This window comes from Amblyomma mixtum, chromosome 2 (genome assembly GCF_055824585.1).
Source record: "Amblyomma mixtum isolate Tamu chromosome 2, ASM5582458v1, whole genome shotgun sequence".
NCBI classification, from domain to species: domain Eukaryota; kingdom Metazoa; phylum Arthropoda; class Arachnida; order Ixodida; family Ixodidae; genus Amblyomma; species Amblyomma mixtum.
The window spans coordinates 63,428,503-63,441,669 of NC_143013.1; positions in this window are offsets into that span (position 1 = coordinate 63,428,503).

Consider the following 13,167-nt stretch of genomic DNA (forward strand, 5'->3'; position numbering starts at 1 on the left):
ATCAATAATTTCGCTAAAGGGCGAATTACAAACACCTCCCTTAGAATCCTTAACGCAACCAAATTCTCACCAAATTATTCCGAATTGATATGGGTCCCAGCCCATTCGGGGAATCCGGGGAACGAGGCAGCCCACAATAAAGCCCGAGGTTTCGTCGACCGGGCAGTGGATGAGTCTGGCTCCCTGAATTTCACGAAGGACTCCATGATCACATATCATGATCTCACCAATCATTTTAAACTAGAGAGGAGAATTTTCCCCCCTCCAGACAAAAGACTTAGTAAAGAACAAGAGGTTACGTGGCGTCGTCTACAGACGAGATCGATACGCACCCCATCACTCCTCGCGCGCATTTATCCAGATCTTTACAACCCAAACTGCAAACACTGTGGCCAACGTGCTACCTACGATCACATCCTGTGGGACTGCAAAATAGAGCCACCTCCAGGTGATCTAGTTACAGCTCCTTCTCTCGAGCGGTGGGAGACCGTGCTGGCTAGCTCTGACCCCAGAACGCAAGTTTTGGCGGTGGAGTGGGCTGACAAAGTCGTCGAGGGCTATGTACTCTCGACCACTTAACGCGACCTCTTGCCAAGCTCTTCCCGGCGAATAAAATGTTTTACAATCAAAACCCACGCTACATGATCCATCAACGTCACTTGTTCTTAGGCTAAGCAAGGCTTCACTTGCGTCGCAAAAAAAAAAAGGTTTATGCACCGAGGGTGGAGGGTCAGTTTCTTCTGCAAGTTAATTACTTTGTCACTCAGTTGACACCTCTCCCGCGGACAATGCAAAGCTATTAGAGAAATGGGCCCTTGTTAAAAAGCACACGAAGCTCATCTACAAGGCACTAAGGTCACGGCTTTTCCGCAAAAGGCCTGTGGGTGGAAGGCCTCTCTACGAGACCTTTGAATGCAATTCCTTGACGTGTCTTAATATTATATGCTATGATCCTAAGTGAATAAAAGGTAGCAGCAACAACGGGTGCTTTTGTGGCCAGGGTGCGGCGGGCACTTAAGACTACTTGCGTGCAGTGAATGCGAAAGATGCACGCGCGGTGCTCGGCTTCGGATATGGCGTATTACTGAAACGCAGTGGCCAGTGAAGCTGATCGATTCGCGCCGTTCGGGCCGTTGGCGAAGCAAACGATGCCGGACCCCAGCGCTAGAGACTGGCAGTTCAGCTAGCGGGATGTTGTGCGACGGTGATGGCGTAATGCTATAATGAAGTGTCCAGCGAAGCTGATTTGTTGGCGCCCGCCTTGCTTTAAGGCCTACTTCGGGGGAAATTTTATTTTTATTTCTTTGCTGATGAAGTGCCCACTGCCGATAACGTCATGAGGTAACATGGGGATTTCGATCCGTTTCTTGTGGATGGGCGCCATCGCCGGATTTTCTGACTGCCGAGCCGTATAATACTTTCGCATGAAAACCTGCTGCTGCTAACAAGAAACCTACCAGTAGTTCTTCAAAGAAAGAAATTGGTGAAATAGAGCTGCTCAACAAATGAATCAAATACTCCACTTCAGTTCTGGAGCTCTATGCTCTATTTCTTTAAGCCAAGTTAGGGATGCTAAACTCAAACGACTGTCCCAGGTTTCAGCTGTACGGTGTAACAGCGTCACTGCGCATTTCAGGTTTTGCTAATTTGGTGAAACGAAACGGCATTGCTGGATAGGCCTTTGACGACTGCCGACCCACAGAGGTATTATCCACATAATGTCAAGCGTGCATTATATGGGATGTTCAATGAAAACCTTAAAATATTTTGTAATAAACAGCACAGTGAATCACAGAAACAATAAAATAAGCGTATAACACACGCACCCGACAATATAACATAACTGCATAAAAAGGGGGGTTGAAAACAACACACTCAAGAAATTTGACTACAAAGCTAAGGATAAGAAAAAAACAAAAATTTTCAATTCTAACAACAGTCTATTGTGAGTCATCACACAGTAAACGCTTCAGTTTGCTAACAAGAGCATCGTAATTGTTCTCAGAAACGATTTTGCAGATAACCGATTCCAACAGCACTTGGCAAAGAACAGTTTGAATGACACACAAGCTTCTATGAAATATCTTGGATTTTACCTAAAGGCTGTTGTCTAATCAGGGAAATATTCGAAAGCTAGGTTTGGCAGATTCTGTGAATGGTGAAGGATTCTGATAAAGTATGTGAAATTGACGCGACAGGGTACCACGTCCTCGCTTTTCACATACCCAAAAATTCTGAACAAAAGCGTTTTTGACCGGGAAACCATTTATGAACGCTATTTTTTCATATAGTGCAAGATTTCTTTACAACACTGAATATATCCACACATCGCCCGAAGCAGTCTTATATAGTGTTTTTGCTATTGTCAAAAGCTTTTCCCTTTGGTACCCTATCGCAGTCTTGACTCGTTCATGTGACCGATCGAAACATTTTAAAAGAAAGATTTTACCAAAAAGATTTTATCAAAAGGAACAGGCCATTACCTACAATATTTCAATAGCAGTAACTCGCAATCTCCCAATTTTAAAAATTTTTGTCCGACAATGTTGGCCATGAGTGAACATAAATTTAGACACAGTTTATTTTATTTAACGCTTGAGTAGTGTGAGCAGTTCCTCGAGATAAACCTATCGCCCTTATTATGCAGTTATTAGAGTTTTCCGGCAACGTAGGCGGGGTGGGTGCAGATTTCAAATGCTACCAGCTAAATGTAGATGCTAAGGCTTCGCTCGCATGATTTCTAAAGTGCACATGACGCCTAATGAAACCTAGGGTGCTTGACGCTTTGATCCTTATGTAACCAATACGATTTTGGGAGGTCAAGTGTGAGGAAATATTAATGCCTAGGTATGTTCCTGAAGGAATTTATCATTGCACAAATCACTGATACAACAAAAGCATGGCCCAATGACTATAGAACTCGTCAGTGCTGTAGCTTTCGTTTTGAAAGCGTTTATCTACCTCTACCATAGTTCGAACCAGTCGGCGATGTTGTCAAGGTCCCGCTGCGAACAATTTGTACCATGAGGGTTAATCGTTTTTCTCTGTATAGCATAGTCATCGTCGTCGGCAAATAGTCTAATAGTAAAAGTGATGTTGCTGCTTATGCCCCGCAAAACATATAAAGATGACGACCAGCCCACGCATCGTACTTCGGGACATGACAGACAATAGGCCGGTTAGTCCGGAGCTGGAATAACTGGCACAAACAAACTCGTGTTGGCCAGTAACAAGATAACTACGTTCAAGGCATTCCTGTTTGTGTTAAGATTAGCAAGTTTCATTGTAGCAGCCGCGGTGGCTCAGTGGTTATGCTGTTTGGCTGATGACCCGAAAGACACGGGCTCGATGCCAGCCGCGGCGGTCGCATTTTGGTAGAGGCGAAATGCCTGAGGCTTGTGTACTGTGCGATATCAGTGCACGTTAAAGAATCTCAGGTGGTTGAAATTATCTGCAGTCTTCCACTACAGAGTTCCTCATAGCCTGAGCCGCTTGGGAACATCAAACCCATTCAAATCAAATCAAGATTCATTGTAAGAGGAGTGTGAGCGACATTGTCGAACGCTTTCCCGAAGTCAGTGAAGGCGAAATCAATTCTTGTCACGTGATGTGCAGCATGGTGAAGGTCGACTATGAGTTGAAATAACTATGACTAGCAGGAACGACCTCGTAAGAAGCCGTGTTGGTTTTGAAAAAGGTTTTGCTGATCTAGGCACTTCATCACTTCCGATGATATAACGTGGCTCAGCATTTTGCAGAGCACGCCCAGTCAAGTTGCAGGCTGTAACTTTTAGCCCTGGAGACCGTCCAGTATTCTGATAAAAATAAAGAATTCTGGTAAATAGATAAGGTAGGCCTGTCATATGACAGGGAAAAAGGTCACTAGATTGAAATATGTGCATAATGCGGGAGATTTTCCAAGCGTGCGGTCAATTTCCTGTGTCAAAAGATGGCTAAGAATTGCAATTTGAATGACAGCTATCAATCACTGGCCTGGCTAACTTCAGCAGTTTGGAACAGGTATTATCCTGTCCGGAGGTTGACTTACAGGGTAAATAATGAATATCTTCTTCAATTCCTTGTCGCACAAGCAGAATATCGCTCATAGCCGCCTTTATAGCAGCAGTGCTAACATCCCGGAAATTAACGGTTCGTTTGTAAACACGGAGCTAAAAAATAAGCTCTACACACGAATTCCCCAGATGGCTAAAGAAAACCACCGTCTTCTACTATAGTAAAAAGAATAGGTGAACGGTGTGTGTCATGTACCTGTTGCACTCGTTTATTGAAGACACTCTCAGAACAAATGATTGTTTGCAGGAAAGGAACCGTTCTCTCGGCGCATGCGCTGCTGCTCATATATCTGACGGTGGGATCTTGCTTTCCGGAAGTGAAACTTGCTCGCACCACACTTATAACCAAAATTCACGAATACCGCAGTAGGCTTAAGGCTGATTGCAGTGCAAAACTTTTCAGTATTTGTTCGCAGTAAAATTTACATATTACGATTAAAGGGTTTATCTCTGGTTCTCTACAATGCTACCTTAAAAAATTTTGACTGTATGCTGTCCTTAATACGGTCAACTTCAGATGCCGGAAGTTTTGCCTCAGTGTAAAGACTTTTCCTCTTGTCAGTGCACCGTTTAATGTTGGATCTGTACCACATGCTCTGCGATGCGGTCGTGACCGAATGTTGAAATGTGTGTTTGCTTTAGCTGTGGTTTTCCGTTTAGTAGATTCCCATGGGTGTTCCATCTAGAGCTTATTGGCAATTCCATGAACTGCTCCCAGAACAAAGGCATTTCATTTACCAATCGATCAACATTTCCTCATGTCAAGCAAATATTTTTTCGCGGAATTCAAGTTGACATTCTTTGTAAGATGTATTCGCAGTCAAGAACACTGCGATCACTTACAGATGTCAGAACAAGCACTATCCTATTTTTAATGTGCTTGCCAACAAATCCTTTAGAACCGACTTGCAATGTGCAAGAGCAGAAACAATTTGTTGCAAACCGAACAGCTAAAATAAACCAAAGAATTCTATACATTACTTTTTGCTTGCCCTTCCACCGGTGACGCACACCCTCAAATTTGTAGCTGGATACTTAAATTCTTAAGCAAAGATTGTTACTCAGGCTGGATATTTATTAGTATAAAGCTAAGTGATTTAAGCAAAGATTGTTACTCAGGCTGGATATTTATTAGTATAAAGTTAAGTGATTTTTTTCAGATATTACATAAATTACCCAGGCGAACCCAGCGGACAATAAAAGGCACCGGTAATACAAATAACAAAATCAGCCTTTCGCCATGTAATCCCCATGTTTTCATTATGTGACTGTCTGTCAAACAGGTTGCCTTTTAAATAATTTTTTACTAGTTAATATACCCCCACCATGTGAGCTGCACTTCTTGCTAAACAGAAAATTAGGAAACAAAATAGGTTTCCTATTTTCAGCATTAGAATGAAACCACGTGAACAGTTATTTTCTGAGTGGGTCGTCTAATCGCAGCCATTTACCACCTTCTGCCTCCCCCACCTACAAATAGAGAGAGAATTGCCCTTTTTTTCCCGCCTTGATACCTGCCAGTTGCTGCAGGTGTCTCCTATTTGTGCCGACCATGGCAGGTGGCAAGCGTAAACTACAATGCGCCGGCGTACGGCACCGGAGAGTTTTTCAGAACAGTGTGACTTTTAATTACAACGCGTTTAAAAAGCGTTTGCTGATTTTTTCAACTCCAGAAGAGGCCAGTGATGTAAACCTTCGGAACAATCACCATGAGATGCCACATTATTCTAGGTAATTCCGATTCATTCCGGAAGGTAATTCCGATTCATTGCTGGAGTGAGGGATATTGTTACCAAGATTGAATCAGATCACCGATGTAAGCCACGAAGTCTCCCCACTCTACTATCCAGTTATGTCTCTCCGTGCTGCGACTGATGTCGCTCATGTTCATGTTGATGAGGCACTACCATACCCCTGATGCGTCCTCAGCATAGCACTCCAATCTGCTTTTGGCGCAGCAATTCGCTCGACGACCGTAGACGTCTACAAGTAAAAGTACGAACTGTGATGAGCGTGCTAGGCGCCAGTTGCCTCTAGCTGATGTAAGCCACGAAGTCTCCCCACTCTACTATCCAGTTATGTCTCTCCGTGCTTCGACTGATGTCGCTCATGTTCATGTTGATGAGGCACTACCATACCCCTGATGCGTCCTCAGCATAGCACTCCAATCTGCTTTTGGCGCAGCAATTCGCTCGACGACCGTAGACGTCTACAAGTAAAAGTACGAACTGTGATGAGCGTGCTAGGCGCCAGTTGCCTCTAGCTGATGTAAGCCACGAAGTCTCCCCACTCTACTATCCAGTTATGTCTCTCCGTGCTGCGACTGATGTCGCTCATGTTCATGTTGATGAGGCACTACCATACCCCTGATGCGTTCTCAGCATAGCACTCCAATCTGCTTTTGGCGCAGCAATTCGCTCGACGACCGTAGACGTCTACAAGTACGAACTGTGATGAGCGTGCTAGGCGCCAGTTGCCTCTAGCTGATGTAAGCCACGAAGTCTCCCCACTCTACTATCCAGTTATGTCTCTCCGTGCTGCGACTGATGTCGCTCATGTTCATGTTGATGAGGCACTACCATACCCCTGATGCGTCCTCAGCATAGCACTCCAATCTGCTTTTGGCGCAGCAATTCGCTCGACGACCGTAGACGTCTACAAGTACGAACTGTGATGAGCGTGCTAGGCGCCAGTTGCCTCTAGCTGATGTAAGCCACGAAGTCTCCCCACTCTACTATCCAGTTATGTCTCTCCGTGCTGCGACTGATGTCGCTCATGTTCATGTTGATGAGGCACTACCATACCCCTGATGCGTCCTCAGCATAGCACTCCAATCTGCTTTTGGCGCAGCAATTCGCTCGACGACCGTAGACGTCTACAAGTACGAACTGTGATGAGCGTGCTAGGCGCCAGTTGCCTCTAGCTGATGTAAGCCACGAAGTCTCCCCACTCTACTATCCAGTTATGTCTCTCCGTGCTGCGACTGATGTCGCTCATGTTCATGTTGATGAGGCACTACCATACCCCTGATGCGTCCTCAGCATAGCACTCCAATCTGCTTTTGGCGCAGCAATTCGCTCGACGACCGTAGACGTCTACAAGTACGAACTGTGATGAGCGTGCTAGGCGCCAGTTGCCTCTAGCTGATGTAAGCCACGAAGTCTCCCCACTCTACTATCCAGTTATGTCTCTCCGTGCTGCGACTGATGTCGCTCATGTTCATGTTGATGAGGCACTACCATACCCCTGATGCGTCCTCAGCATAGCACTCCAATCTGCTTTTGGCGCAGCAATTCGCTCGACGACCGTAGACGTCTACAAGTACGAACTGTGATGAGCGTGCTAGGCGCCAGTTGCCTCTAGCTGATGTAAGCCACGAAGTCTCCCCACTCTACTATCCAGTTATGTCTCTCCGTGCTGCGACTGATGTCGCTCATGTTCATGTTGATGAGGCACTACCATACCCCTGATGCGTCCTCAGCATAGCACTCCAATCTGCTTTTGGCGCAGCAATTCGCTCGACGACCGTAGACGTCTACAAGTACGAACTGTGATGAGCGTGCTAGGTGCCAGTTGCCTCTAGCTGATGTAAGCCACGAAGTCTCCCCACTCTACTATCCAGTTATGTCTCTCCGTGCTGCGACTGATGTCGCTCATGTTCATGTTGATGAGGCACTACCATACCCCTGATGCGTTCTCAGCATAGCACTCCAATCTGCTTTTGGTGCAGCAATTCGCTCGACGACCGTAGACGTCTACAAGTACGAACTGTGATGAGCGTGCTAGGCGCCAGTTGCCTCTAGCTGATGTAAGCCACGAAGTCTCCCCACTCTACTATCCAGTTATGTCTCTCCGTGCTGCGACTGATGTCGCTCATGTTCATGTTGATGAGGCACTACCATACCCCTGATGCGTTCTCAGCATAGCACTCCAATCTGCTTTTGGCGCAGCAATTCGCTCGACGACCGTAGACGTCTACAAGTACGAACTGTGATGAGCGTGCTAGGCGCCAGTTGCCTCTAGCTGATGTAAGCCACGAAGTCTCCCCACTCTACTATCCAGTTATGTCTCTCCGTGCTGCGACTGATGTCGCTCATGTTCATGTTGATGAGGCACTACCATACCCCTGATGCGTCCTCAGCATAGCACTCCAATCTGCTTTTGGCGCAGCAATTCGCTCGACGACCGTAGACGTCTACAAGTACGAACTGTGATGAGCGTGCTAGGCGCCAGTTGCCTCTAGCTGATGTAAGCCACGAAGTCTCCCCACTCTACTATCCAGTTATGTCTCTCCGTGCTGCGACTGATGTCGCTCATGTTCATGTTGATGAGGCACTACCATACCCCTGATGCGTCCTCAGCATAGCACTCCAATCTGCTTTTGGCGCAGCAATTCGCTCGACGACCGTAGACGTCTACAAGTACGAACTGTGATGAGCGTGCTAGGCGCCAGTTGCCTCTAGCTGATGTAAGCCACGAAGTCTCCCCACTCTACTATCCAGTTATGTCTCTCCGTGCTGCGACTGATGTCGCTCATGTTCATGTTGATGAGGCACTACCATACCCCTGATGCGTTCTCAGCATAGCACTCCAATCTGCTTTTGGCGCAGCAATTCGCTCGACGACCGTAGACGTCTACAAGTACGAACTGTGATGAGCGTGCTAGGCGCCAGTTGCCTCTAGCTGATGTAAGCCACGAAGTCTCCCCACTCTACTATCCAGTTATGTCTCTCCGTGCTGCGACTGATGTCGCTCATGTTCATGTTGATGAGGCACTACCATACCCCTGATGCGTTCTCAGCATAGCACTCCAATCTGCTTTTGGCGCAGCAATTCGCTCGACGACCGTAGACGTCTACAAGTAAAAGTACGAACTGTGATGAGCGTGCTAGGCGCCAGTTGCCTCTAGCTGCTCGCATTGCCCACTGATTTTCAACCTATACAAAAGGTGTTAAGAGAAGTCCGTGACAAATTTAAAAATAATGGCTTTTGGAGGTATAAAGTCGGCTTCTGTGGCACAATACCCTTTGTATTGCCAGAGAACAAAAAACGTGCTTACAATGTTAACTAGCAAGCTAGTTGACTAAATTCTCATAGTTAGTTTAACAGTTGGTTGAGGATGTCGGCTTTTATTTCCCGCTACGTGCATACATGCCATCGGTGCTGAGAAACAAACCTCAGAAGTGAAGCCGGTTTCAGTGACAGCTGGAATGAGACCTACTCTTACCCGGATATTATCAGCTAACGGACATCACGTAAGAAATTACCCCACTCGATATACAGACGACGCCTACCCACTTTACTACTTACGTCGTTCATCTTATTCAGCTCTAAAAAGTTATATAATGCGCCTGGCCCGTTGTGAGCTCAGCACCGCCGAGCTCTTTTTGGTGCTGTGGTTCGTGCCACGACCACGAACGTGTACAAAGCGGAGGCCGAAGCGTGATCTGCCTGCTAGGCTCCACGGATCTCATTTGTACGCCTGAGCCTGTTGCCGTCACTGTTCATGTAACCACCTTTATTAAAGACAACTTTACGCAGCATTACTAATAGATTGTCATTTGGCGACAGCACTAATTACTCTGATTAGACAATATATGGGTAGAAATTTTGCAAGGTGAAAAGTATCTGTGTCCAAACATTTTGTGCAACAGATAGCCCGCATATGAAGCTAATTACCGAGTCGAGTTGTTGCATGCAATACTCAGGCGCGCAGTCGAGCCTTCTCGTTTAATATTTAACGTAGCACGTAGTTCTCCTGTTCGGTTTCCTCGGGCCAGCTCTGGTTTATTCATACAAACTAAAGGACCAACGCTTATAGCCGCCGCGGTGGCTCAGTGGTTATGGTGCTCGACTGCTGACCCGAAAGACGCGGGTTCGATCCCGGCTGCGGTGGTTGAATTTCTTTGGAGGAGAAATTCTAGAGGCCCGTGTACTGTGCGATGTCAGTGCACGTTAAAGAACCCCAGGTGGTCGAAATTTCCGGAGCCTTTCACTACGGCGTCTCTCATAGTCTGAGTCGCTTTGGGACGTTAAACCCCATACACCAAACCAAACCTATCGTATTCAGTATGCCTACCAAAAGCTGTGGTGCACTGAGAACTTAGTTTAAAAGGCTTTGCGTGCGAGGATGTGCTCAAGCTTGGCTGAAACAGGGCAGAGGGGTGTAAATATGTGCAGAAAATTTAAAGGTATATTCTTACTCATAAAAGACCTGTTTTATAAAAATCAATTTATCTGAAATCTGACTCACAATGATGTACTGCAAACGGAACAGTGGCGCCTAATCCGCGGTTAAAAATCCACGTACTATCGCGCTCAATATGAGTTGCAACGCGCTGTCATCGACCCGGGATCGTTCCGTGGTGTGCCTCCTCCAAATAGTCGCTCGGAATTCCGGGATAAACTTTTTCCTGAGCGGGGGTGCTGTTGTTTCCTGGAACAGCAGTTTCTCCCAGAATTCCGAGCGACTGTTTGGAGGAGGCACACCACGGAACGAGCCCCGGTCGATGACCGCGCGTTGCAACTCATATTGAGCGCGATAGTACATGACGGTAGGTTCGTAAGGGAATTTGGCGTCTCTTAGTGACACATGGGATACGAGGGATACCAGAGAAGGGGGATCCGGATTAATTTAGACCACCTCGGATTCTTTAACGAGCGTAGACATCTCTCAGCACGTGGCAGATTTTGCATTTCACTTCAATCACAGTGAGGTCACTGCGATCAGGATCCAACTCACGATCCTTATCCAAACAACAGAACGCCAAGGCCACTGCGCCAACTCTTCAGGTCCCATACACGTGTGCAGATGATGAGATGATCGTATAGACTCCAGTGAGGACAAGCACTATCTTGAAGCCCTGAATTGAGCTAAAATGAAACTGTAGTTACTAAAAGAGGGCTCCCTTACTGATACATGCGACAGCTTTAACACAGTAATGATTTTTGCCGGGGTTGGCAGTAACAGTGAAGATCGCATACAATATAAAGCAAGGAGCCGTCGTATGTACAAGCTCTGTCATCATTCATTCCAGGCGTACTACATTCAGTATACAGAGATCTACCTTTATTCGGCTTTGCTGCAGACAACAAATCACATCACAATGCATTCGCTTTTCGAAGAAAAATATAGCGCGCGATTCTTTACGTGTCTACACTGAGACCACCTAGCCTTGATGTTTTCTATCTCGCGCAAGTACAGCTAGGAGAGGTCTGTTGCTAACAGTGTTTTCGTTTCTTTAATGAAATTACAGCTGGGTTCATTTTCTAATTATTAAAATGTCGCAGTGTAGATCTGACACAAAAAGTTCTACCAGATGCGTAATCAGTAGATTTATGAGCATAAGAACAGATCTGTAAAGGTGCTGCTTAACATAAAGTTCATCCCACATTCTCGGACACAAATTTTGAAAATTGCAAAGTTGTAAGATACTGTTATGGAAATATTGAAGATAATTGTTCATTCTCCTGATATGTAGCAAAATCGTCCTTTTTTAATTTTTTTTTCACGCTTAAAACTGCAGTAGCCGTCATGGTGGCTCAGTGGTTATGGTGCTCGGCTGCTGTCCCGAAAGACGCGGGTTTGATCCCGGCCGCCGCGGTTGAATTTCTTTGGAGGAGAAAATTCTAGAGGCCCGTGTACTGTGCGATGTCAGTGCACGTTAAAGAACCCCAGGTGGTCGAAATTTCCGGAGCCCTCCACTACAGCGTCTCTCATAGCCTTAGTCGCTTTGGGACGTTAATCCCCATCAAAAAAAAAAACTGCGGTAGAAAACCAATAGGGAACGCTTTTGACGACTGCAGGAACGTTAATAGAATAAAAAATCCAAGACTCCCGTCGGGTGATGTGCAGATATATCGATTGTTATCGTGAAGTCTTGCAGCGTACAAAAACATTGCGTTCATAGATGTTTTCGGTTAAGTTTTATGATCAAGAAGGTGCACCACCCGTGAATTTTATGTCAACCTGAGCAGCGTTTAAACAATTGACTTTGAGTCCTGTATCCTTCTTAATGTCCAGAAATGCATATGAGGAGTTCTGCGCCAGTTTTTCAACGGCTTTTTCTTCCTCATTTGGGGCCACAACTTGTGCCTTTACTATAGATCACGGCTTGAAGAGACATAAGACCTCACTCTTTGAAATCATGCGCTCTATGCGGGACAACGAATAGCATACACTGCACACATTGTCATGCAAGCAACAGGATACGTTATTCACCTTAGATATGGAGATGAATGAGAGGAAGTAATATTAGACGATATTTTGTGTTGAATACAGCGCCTTATATACGCAAACGGCAGCAATGCAATCTTGTAAGTCAAGTGGTTAAATGAATAAAAAGAGGTTTCAGGCTGTATTAATGCGTAGAAGAAGGCGATAATGCGGTCCCTTTTCCCAGTCGCATAAGAAGCGTCAAAGTTTAGCGAAGGCCCAGTTCGGACAGGTGCCCCGACTCTCATTGGCATCGACGCTAGGGATACTTGCAGCAGGTGACGGAAGACAGCTTCAACTTCCCGTGATAGGCATACAGGACACTTAGGGCGCGGACACAAACCTCGCAAGTGAGGTCAGTTGCGAGGGACGGAAGGAGTGAGCACTACTCCTACCAGGATTACCCCACTCACTTCTCTGAAAACTTCTGTGCGTGCTGCGAGTGACGTCAGTCATATTGTTCAGTGCGATCGAACTGAACAGTGCTCCTGGTACGTCATCAGTAGGGCCCGGAAATTTAGGCACTTAAGAACCCCAAAATAGGCAGGCATTTAGGCTCTAAGAAATATTGAAATAGGCGCTATAAAGCAAAAATAGGCGCTTTGAATAATACTCTTTATTCATAATTACAAGATTTGTAGGAAGCAATAAAGCGCATTTTCAGGTTTTCGAACTTGAAGCTCCTTAGGTTTTCACTAAAGGATAGCTTTGTACTTTAAAAGGCTTCTTTTGACATCACATGAACTTAGTGGCGCGAACCTAAACATGAGAGTTGATAAAGGCTTAGGCCTTCAGGTGATGTCGCTGTATCGTCTCCGCGTATTAAGTCTCTGAGTAAGTCTCTGAAAGTGCCAAATTGCATGAGTTGTGCTATTCTAT